The following is a 10,973-nucleotide window of genomic DNA, read 5'->3' as shown; positions in this document are numbered from 1 at the left end:
TTCTCCACTCGTCTCCAATGCAGAAGATTCCTTTTCCTTTTCATCTCAATAGCCGCTGGCCACAATGAAAATGTGCACAGAGAGCAAGGTGGCTGCTGCACAGGCAGCTAGCAGCAGAGTACTGCAGTCAGGCAAATACTGCACCAGTTTAATCTGCTGCTTTGGTGACCTTGCTCCTGTGGTGCCCTAGGCCATGGCCTAGGCGGCCTTGGCCTAAATCCGGCCCTGCCAGTATCCTAAGATGGTCTGCGCTCTTTGACCCGGTCACCACACATGCACTGTATGCTGGGTCATCTCAGTGACTGAGCTCCCCTCTTGTCATAATTAATGTGCGCCGGAGACACATCAGCATGTACACGCGCATATTGCTTATGACGAGAAGAGAGTGTGGTCACTGAGACGACCCAGCATACATTGTATGTGTGGTAACAGGGTCAAAGGGCGCTAACCATCTTAGGATACTGGAGCTTTTTACAGGTGAACGGAGGGGGACTCGGACAATAGGGAAGTGCGGTAAGAGACTGGACACCTCCCCATACACTAACATAGTGTCCTACTGGTATACAGCTAGGGCTTATTTTTGGGGAGGTCCTACTTTTGGGCAAACACGGTATGGATAAACTGGCAAAAAGAAAAAAATATTTTGCATCTCCGTACGCCGCCCTCCATTGTGCGTTCCAGCTCTTCACAGACGGAAGGAGGAAGTAGCTGGAGAGCTGAAACTCACAATGGAGGGCAGCGCACGGAGGTGGCATCTAGGGTGAGCTTACATCCCATGCCAGGGTCCACCGTGGTTGAAGTGTGTCTTCTGTTCCGGTTCATTCTGAACCACGTTCTGCTTTGAAATGCTTATCCCTATTTCTTATGCCCTACTGGCTTTACAGCCCTTTGTGAAAAATAGGCATTTTTAGGGAAAAGGCATACTAAGTTTGCGAAAACTCACACTTTTGCAAAAATAAGAAAAGAAAAAAGAAAAAAAATAAGAAATGGTAAAACAAAAAGGTCCGCGTTCAGCCATCACTGATCATCATATGCATGCTGTGAGACCACTGAACTCATCCCTCCAGCTTGAGGCTCATAAATGATTGCAAAATCTTCTAAGTGAATTGGAAAATAGTTTATAGGGTGAAAGAAATGAGCTTTGTTAGCATAAATCGATGCACATAACTGCTGAGAAGGCGTTTGGTCATCATACAGCATTTCATGCCGTGGCTCCGGGTTATTTTCATGTAATGCTGAAATTGGTGAAGATGCGTCGTAGATGATTTCCTGACGTAGTGTGGAAAATTTAACGTGGAACAGAATACTGTGTGTGACAGACCTGGAACTGGAACACAGGGTTTTCCAGTGACCTCTGCGTGGACAGTCATCTCAGGACAGTTTAGTAAGCAATATCTCCTGCTTTTTTTATGACCGGTTAAGCAATGGAGAAGATGCACATTAATCATTGATCCGTGTAGAGTACGCATCTCTCTGGTGGTAACAGTAACACTGGGCAGGGGAGCAGAGCACTACAAGGAAAAACAAAAGCGTTCTGACTCAGCAACAATAATAGCATGTTTACTTCACCCCCATCTATTAACTATTTCCCCACCCCAGGTTATTTCCCCCTTAAAAACCAGAGCAATTTTCCTATTTCACGCTCCTCCCATTCACTCAACAATAAATGTATCACTACTTATCACACCGACATGATCTACACATTGTTTTTGTTTTTTGCCACAGATTAGGATTTCTTTGGGTGGTACATTTTGGTAAGATTTTTCTTTTATATGCACTTTAGAATAAAAAATTTAAAAGATTCATTATTTCTTAGTTTTCGACTATTATAGTTTTAAAATAAAATGTGCTACTATAGATAAAACCCCCTACATTTTATTTGTCCATTTGGCCCGTTTATTATAACGTTTAAATTATGCCCCTAGTACAATGTATGGCAACAATATTTTATTTGGAAATAAATGTGTATTTTTTCTGTTTATGTTATGTTTCCGTATACTATTTAAATAATTACAAGCCTTTATTTGCAAAAATAAAAGTAATATACTTTCTTGATATATGTAATAGAAGACCCGAAGGTAACTTTTTTTTAATGTTTTTTTTCCCCTGCATAAGTGGTATATGGTGAATAGAGATGTCGCGAACGGTTCGCCTGCGAACGGTTCCAGGTGAACTTTGGGGGTTCGCGTTCGCCTGCATCAGGCAAACTTTTGCGGAAGTTCGATTCGCCCCATAATGCTTTATTGAGCAAAACTTTGACCCTCCATATCACTGTCAGCAGACATATTATTGCCAAACATACTTCTCTCACTGCTGGAGGCCCTCCCTCCCTCCTCCAAGCAAGGTCCTTATACCATTTGACTCAGTTGTCTGCCTACACTAATTAGTTATGGGACAGCTGCTACACACTCTGCTAGGGAGATTTTAATTAGCCTCTTGTGGGTCTCCTCCCACCTCCCTCCTCCCCTTCTACCTATTCCCTCCGCCCTCCTACCGGAGGGAGGATGGTCTCTTCTGCCAGGGAATTATACTATTTTAAAAACCAGTATACATCATACCATGGCTGGGAATCGAACCCAGCTCTCACTGTGTGGTGGCCAAGCCACCCTAACCACTGTACCACTACAGTAGTAAGTGAAGCTGGCCTAAAATTTACCATTTATGCTCAATGCAATAGAAACAGGTTGCTTACAGGGAACCTTAACTGAGAGTAATATGGATGTTTCCTGTAAACAATACCAGTTGCCTGGCAGTCCAGCTGATCTTTGTGACTGTAATAGTGGCTGAATCACACCCTGAAACAAGCATGCAGCTAATCCAGTCTGACTTCAGTCAGAGCACCTGACCTGCATGCTTGTTCAGGGGCTGTGGCTAAAAGTATTAGAGACACAGGATCAGCAGGCGATTCAGGCAACTGGTATTATTTTAAAAGGAAAAATCCATATCCTTCTCCGTTTAGGTTTCCTTTAAGGATTTGTAGCATAAAAGCCAACTCACATTGGCTGGGATTTAAACCTGGGTCTCACTGTGTGGTGGGCATGCACCCTAACCACTGTACCAACTAAAGCTGGCCTAAAAATTACCATTTATGCTCAATACAAGAGAAAAAGTAGACAAGACAAATAACATTTATATCACACTTTTCTCCTGGCGGACTCAAAGCACCAGAGCTGCAGCCACTAGGGCATGCTCTATAGGCAGTAGCAGTGTTAGGAAGACTTGCCTAAGGTCTCCTACTGAATAGGTGCTGGCTTACTGAACAGACAGAGCTGAGATTTGAACTCTGGTCTCCTGTGTCAGAGGCAGAGCCCTTAACCATTACACCATGCAGCCACTGCTTACAGATATGTAGCCAGACATGGCCTTCTCTTTTGTGTTCAACAGTTGTCCAAAGAGAACCCCAGATAGCCAGGTAGATTCATATCTCTCTCTCTTCCTAACACTGTTACTGCCTATAGAGCATGCCCTAGTGGCTGCAGCTCTGGTGCTTTGAGTCCGCCAGGAGAAAAGTGTGATATAAAAGTTATTTGTCTTGTCTACTTTTTCTCTTGTATTGAGCATAAATGGTAATTTTTAGGCCAGCTTCAGTTGGTACAGTGGTTAGGGTGCATGCCCACCACACAGTGAGACCCAGGTTTAAATCCCAGCCAATGTGAGTTGGCTTTTATGCTACAAATCCTTAAAGGGAACCTAAACGGAGAAGGATATGGATTTTTCCTTTTAAAATAATACCAGTTGCCTGAATCGCCTGCTGATCCTGTGTCTCTAATACTTTTAGCCACAGCCCCTGAACAAGCATGCAGATCAGGTGCTCTGACTGAAGTCAGACTGGATTAGCTGCATGCTTGTTTCAGGGTGTGATTCAGCCACTATTGCAGTCACAAAGATCAGCTGGACTGCCAGGCAACTGGTATTGTTTACAGGAAACACCCATATCACTCTCAGTTAAGGTTCCCTGTAAGCAACCTGTTTCTATTGCATTGAGCATAAATGGTAAATTTTAGGCCAGCTTCACTTACTACTGTAGTGGTACAGTGGTTAGGGTGACTTGCCCACCACACAGTGAGAGCTGGGTTCGATTCCCAGCCATGGTATGATGTATACTGGTTTTTAAAATAGTATAATTCCCTGACAGAAGAGACCCTTCTCCCTCCGGTAGGAGGTAGAAGGGGAGGAGGGAGGTGGGAGGAGACCCACAAGAGGCTAATTAAAATCTCCCTAGCAGAGTGTGTAGCAGCTGTCCCATAACTAATTAGTGTAGGCAGACAACTGAGTGAAATGGTATAAAGGACCTTGCTTGGAGGAGGAGGAGGGAGGGTCCTCTAGCAGTGATGTGTATTTCACTCAATCAGGTGTGCCTCCAAGTATTAGAGCTCTTGAAACATGTTTTCTATCATTTTTCTAACCAGTAGAATTTTTTAAAATTTTCAAAGTTCGCCTCCCCATTGAAGTCTATTGCGGTTCGCGAACTTATTCGCGAACCGAACCTTTCGCGGAGGTTCAAAATCGGAGGTTCGCGACATCTCTAATGTTGATAACTATGGGAAAGGGGGGATAATGGGTTAACAAATAATTGGTTATTTTGTTAATGAATTTGAATGTTATATAGTGTCTTTTTACGTTTTTCCCACTAGATGTGGCCACATTTTATTCCTGCGGACTGAACAGTACACAGGAAGTGTTCATCGCTGCTGGTATTTTGATCTTCTTTAGGAACACGTTACCATTCACCGATCACTACTCTACCACGGGGGTTGCAGGCACTGCAAGTAAATAGCAAGATACGTGTATCCCCCGGGGTCCCCCTCCGGTGCTCTCCTCCCCCTCCATGCAGAACAGCAGCGGGAAGGCACTTACGTCCAGCCGCCGTGGGTCTCCTCTCTGATGTGCCTGCATCTGCCTGTTCTCCCTGTGATCTGCCCTCCGTAGCCACTGCCCATCTACTTCCTGCAGCAGAAACAGGAAGTAGATGAGCAGCGGCTACCGAAGGCAGATCACAACTCTCTGTGGCAGCAGGCTCATCAAAGGGGAGACCCACCTGTGGCTGGACGTAAGTGCCTTGCGGCTGCTGTTCTGCATGGAGGGGGAGGAGAGCACCGGAGAGGGACACTAGGAGAGGGGGCGGGATTCTGCCCTGACACTGATGCCGCCTGAGGAAGTGGCGTCACCTGGCGTCATGGGCGGCCCGGGGCTGGAAGCAAGCATGCAGCTAATCTTGTCAGATTTGTCACAGACATCTGATCTGCATGCTTGTTCAGGGTCTATGGCTTAAAGTATTAGAGGCAGAGGGTCAGCAGAGCAGCCAGGCAATGTGCATTATTTAAAAGAAAATAAATATGGCAGACTCTATATTCTCATCTCGGGTTCCCTTCAAAAATGTTTTTTATTTTTTTTTTCCCATTTGATTGATGAACATTTTGCTCTGTTCTTTAGCTACAAAAATGTTATTAGTCAGGAGTTGGAATTTTTTTTACTCACTTTAAATATTAATTTTATTTATTTATTTTTCCCTTGATTGATGATATTTTTGCTCTGTAGTTTGGCTGCAGAAATGTCGTTATTATTATTATTTCTGGAGTCATTTACTGCCAGCTCACGGATGGCACATTGTCACAATGCTTTATACTACGGTTATTATTTTTAATCTCTGCGTTTAAAGGGTATAATTAGCATCTCTTTCACACACATCAATATTGCCATAAATGTGCATTTTCATTGTTTTATGGCGAAACAAACCCAGACAGCTCCGCTCCTTCTGTACTTCCACATCAACATTTTGCTAATCATTAAAAAAGGTACATTTTCCATCACGGCTCAGTTAATGGGAGAACACATTACCGGCAAAAATCTACATATAAAAATATAATCACGTTGATTAGCGAGCATGAAATGTACAACTTTTGCATGGATAAATCTTCAAAGAGTATGTCTCTACATAAATGATGTTTCCATCAGGGGGCGTAACAATAGACCCTTCAAGGGATGCAGCCACAGGGGGGCCCAGAAGCCGCAGGTGGCACCGTGGGGGGAGAAGTTTATTTTCTCTGTCCTGAGAGACTGACAACTAAGGGTGCAGAGAGAAAAAAACTTTCTGCTCTTTGCATAATTGTTTTAATGACTGCATCTGCTCAGCCACTGATAACAAATCATACAAAGTTTTACAGACAAAGATTAGTAGGCAGTCCCTATTCAGTGTTCAGCAGGGTCTTGTGTACAGGGCTTCTCTACCCCCAGCCTTTCTATACCTCCCCAAGTGCTACGTACTGTAGTGAAGCTTGAGGAGTCTAAGCACGGTCGCCATCCAAAGTGTTGCAGGGGTGCCCAGTGATTTCTAGTAACGCCCCTGCTTCTCATAATCGAACTGAATGTTTTTGTAAGACTTCCATTCACCAATTGCAATTTGCAGAAGGACACTTGTAGGATGGGAGATGTCAGGAGAGGGATTGACAGTTATTAGTGGACTAACAGAATTCTTGGCAATGCAGAGTAAGATCTAACAGAAGGATGTAGCTATTCTGACTACAAGGAGGCCGGGTGGATATTCTGTCTTAGAGGATGTCCTCTTGTCACCTTATCATCACTGCTAAGCTGCTCCCATCTGCTGCGGAGGAGAGACGGGCACAATTTAGAAACTTACTTTTCACTCATTATTTTACAAAAATAGGGCGCTCTTAATTATTATTAAAATAAACAATCTCGGTGAAAAGGAGATATGTACAGAGCTTTTCAAGCAAATCTGTATTAAAATGTGCTTAATGAGTTGAATGCATGCACAGATATAACGAGTGATAAGAAGGATTTGCAATCTGTTTCCTTTAGTAATGGCCTGTAGGTGTTTTAAATCACTAACAGGGGTACATACACTCAATGAATATGTCCTGAGCACTTCCCTTTCTCAGTATACCAACCTGAGAATAAGTGTTGGGTCCCCTGATGTTGTTTGTCAGTTTAAAGGCAACTGAGCATCTATTTTTTTAAAGGGGCACTACGGCGAAACATTGTGCAAAAATATACAAATAAGAAGTATGTTTTTTTCCAGAGTAAAATGAGCCATAAATTACTTTTCTCCTATGTTGTTGTCACTTACAGTAGGTAGTAGAATTCTGACAGAACCGAAAGGTTTTGGACTAATCCATCTCTTCATAGGGGATTCTCACGGATTTATTTATTTTCAAAAGCACTTAGTGAATGGCAGTTGCTCTGTCCAATTGCCAAAAACTGTGTAGCGAACAGGGAAACTGGCCAGCATCATTGTCTGAATCCCTTTTAGGGAATATATTTATAAAGAATAAAAGCCTTGCTGAGAATCCCCTATGAAGAGATGGACTAGTCCAAAACCTGTCGCTTCTGTCAGATTTCTACTGCCTACTGTAAGTGACAGCAACACAGGAGAAAAGTAATTTATGGCTCATTTTACTCTGAAAGAAATGTACTTATTTGTCTATGTTTGCACATATTTTACATTTTACAATTTTTCACCATAGTGCCCCCTTAAATTAACCTCTTTCGGCTTTGTGCTGCGTCTCTGGCCCTCTGTCAGTATGGGATCCACCATCTTCTACAGGAGGGACCGCAACTGTGCCACAATTCCCCCAACACCCCCCTCCCCCTCCATGGCACACTCTATTATGAACCTACCATATGGGTTCATTATAAAGTTAATTGCAGGTGCTCAGTTGCCTTTAAGACTAGTGGTAATTTTACTTGTATTTATGCCAATGGAGCAGTGCATGTTGCACGACCCACACTATGTGGATTATGGTAGTGCACGTTACATTACTTTCATAATGCTCGTTACAATAGCAGTGCAAGTATTATCCATGTACTGTGGGTTGTGCAAATTGCGCAGGGCATGCAATTCTATTGGCATGAGTAGTGGTGAAAGTGCCATGTGATATCTGTGCATTCCAATTTTACCATTAGTGAATCAATCCCAATGTCACAGTGCCAAAATCATAGTGCCCAGCATTTGTGACTAGACTTCACTATCTCTTTATATAATATCCCTATGTCTCTGCGTCCATTATGTCTCTGTGTCAGTGCTTTTTTGCACTGTGCATGTGCAGGGAGGGACGCAGAGACACTGAGGAGAGCCGAGGGAGGACGGGGCCAGAAGGGGCAGGCATGTTCGCACGAGGCGGGCCCAGGGGGTGTGCACATGCGGCGTGAGGCGGAGTGGTGACAGACCTAGCCGGTTTTTAAACGGGCTAAGGTCTCTAGTTGGTAATGATGTTGCCAGCAACACAAACCAGTAGCTAACACTAGGGATTAGTGAGCAAAACTTTACCCCTTATAGGGATACTGTTGAGGGGCTCAAAAGACAAAATCCGACACTTACCTGGGGCTTCTATCAGCCCCCTGCAGCTGTCATGTCCCGCGCTGTCCTCCTACAATTCTTGGTTCCTGGCCGCCGATCCCGGTCTAATATTCGTCTAAATAGATGAGTAGCGATCACTCCCACGCACATCATCGGGAGCTTACTGCGCAGGCACAGTACGAAGTTTTCTTGTACTTGCGCCTGCACAGTAAGCTCCCGATGACGAAGGAGCGAGCACGTGCGTGGCCACGACCGTGCAGCCACAGTCTAGGTAGACGCTAGATTAGACCGGGACCAGCGGCGGGGAACGGAGGATCGGAGGAGGACGGCTGCAGGATGCTAATAGAAGAACCAGGTAAGTGTCGGATTTGGTCTTTTTAACGCCCTCCACAGGACGCCTTTAAAGTGTACCTGAGGCAACATGTGACATGATGAGATAAACATGTAAGTACAGTTCAAAACTTGCACTGGGGCCTATAGCTCCTTAGTTACGCCGCTGTCCAGAGCATTCCCTGTACAGTACATAGGTGAGTATCTACCATTTTGTTTCAGGGTTGCTTCAGATTTGCTTTAAAGGGCCTCTGTCACGAAAATCTTAAAATGTAAAATACATGTTAACATATACAAATAAGAAGTACTTTTCTTCCAGAGTAAAATGAGCCATAAATTACTTTTCTCCTATGTTGCTGTCACTTACAGTAAGTAATATAAATCTGGCATTGCCAACAGATTTTGGACTAGCCCATCTTCTTATGGGAGGTTCTCTGGGTTTTCTTTATTTTTAAAAGCACTTAGTGAATGTCAGTTGCTCTGTCCAACTGCCCAAAAAGTGTGCAGCGAGCAGGGAGGCCGGCCAGCATCTTGTATAAATCTTTTTCAGGGAATCTCTTTATAAAGGCCATGCTGAGATGGACTAACCCAAAACCTGTCGGTAATGTCCGATTTCCCCTACTTACTGTAAGTGACAGCAACATAGGAGAAAAGTAATGTATAGCTCATTTTACTCTGGAAGATATGTACTTCTGATTTGTATGTGTTTTAAATTCTAAGATTTTCACAACAGTTCCTCTTTAACCTTTTGTGGACCGCCTCTATTAGATCCTACACCGCACTTGTGGCTGTTCTAGCCTGATGTGGCGTAGGATCTACGCCAACCGCCGTTTCTGCTCCAGACGCGATCGTGCGCACCCGGAGGGGGAGATTAAGCTTTCATATGACAGCTGACATCTCCCCTCAGTGATCAGCGGCCATCGCATATGGCTTCTCATCACGTGATCACAACAATCAACAGCAGATCGTAGTGACCACTGCAACAGCTCTGGCGGGAGGGGGGGAAGAAGAGGATCCACTCACCTTCCTTCCGTACCCCCGATGATCGGCGCCCCCCTACGCTCTGGCCGGCAACTCAGCTCGCTCTGACGTCAATGCCGGGTCCCGGCTTGATGGCGTCATAAAGCCGCGACCCGGAAGTGAGCGGCAGTATGAGAGGGGATGGCGGCGAGAGCGGAGGGGGCTACTGTGGCTCATCACTGGAGCCTGGGAGGTGAGTAAAGGCTTCTGCCGAAAGCGGGGACATCTGGCTAAAGGGGGGGACATCTGGCCCAGCATGCCACACTGGGGATACAGCTGCCTGACCCCCCCAAACGCGACCCCCGCATGCAAATTCGCCTGGTCCTTAGGGGGGATTAGGCAGCTCGTCCCCAATAGGTTAACTCTTGTGTCACCACTCAAGATCCTAATTTTACCTTCCCCTCTGCCTAATTTCTCCTTATTTCCTATCCCCTGGAATAAGTGACGTCACAGCACAGGCAGTGTCAATCTGAGTTCTCTTGGAACAGGTCCCAAATATTGACCTTGTAAATGAACTGCTTTGTAAAATATACATTTTGTGTTGGTATCTTTGCCAATTTTATTTTACACCATATGGAACCTCAACTGTTTCTGTTAAAACAACAAAGATGTTTCCTAATTAAAATATTCACAGCAGGCATTAGATAGTATGGGGGAGAAACTGAATCCATATGCTAGAGACATACATCTTCCTCTGGTCACTACGTCAACAGAGCTAACGCTTTGGCTAACAAGAAATCAGTATGAAGTTGCGGGAGAGAGATGAAGGTTCTCGAAGACGAAGTTTGGCTCATTGCCAAACAAAACCCACTGTCATTCAACAGAAACCTAGTATAAGATCAAAATGACAGCATTACGAACTTGTCTAAGAAAATGGGACATCATGTTTTCTTTTTACAACCCAGCAGCTGGAAAACCTGTCTGTTTCATCAGTGAGACTGTACCGGAAAATCATTACAGTTATTTTTAACCTGCACTCTGTAACTACCTGTAATTACTGTCTGATGTATCTGTTGAGTGAAATGTAGATTTGCATTGGATCAGAATAATTCCAAGCAAGTCAGCAGACCATAATAAACCCCAATCAGGTTAAAATCCATTACTTTTTTTTTTTTTAGAAAAAATTGTTTTCCTCAAATTCTGCAATTTAATCAGAAAACCTCTGTAAATGTACATCATCTGTATTTGTGTGGTGCTGTCTCAAACAGCACTTTAAAGAGAAACTCCCATGAAAATAATGTAATTAAAAAATGCTTCATTTTTACAATAACTATGTATAAATGATTTTGTCAGTATTTGCCCATTG

General features: G+C 44.0%; 1 long non-coding RNA gene across 1 annotated transcript; it reads right to left on the bottom strand.

Annotated features, from left to right (window-relative positions):
* Positions 1 to 1,095: 1,095 nt before the first annotated feature.
* On the bottom strand, positions 1,096 to 10,607 carry LOC137559420 (uncharacterized). Its single transcript, XR_011029795.1, has 2 exons — positions 10,529 to 10,607; positions 1,096 to 1,511 (listed from the first exon to the last, which is right to left on the bottom strand). It is a non-coding gene; the product is annotated as an uncharacterized lncRNA (long non-coding RNA).
* Positions 10,608 to 10,973: the final 366 nt, after the last annotated feature.

The sequence above is a fragment of the Hyperolius riggenbachi genome, chromosome 1 (genome assembly GCF_040937935.1).
Source record: "Hyperolius riggenbachi isolate aHypRig1 chromosome 1, aHypRig1.pri, whole genome shotgun sequence".
Lineage (NCBI taxonomy): Eukaryota > Metazoa > Chordata > Amphibia > Anura > Hyperoliidae > Hyperolius > Hyperolius riggenbachi.
This window is presented reverse-complemented; position numbering and strand designations above follow the sequence as displayed.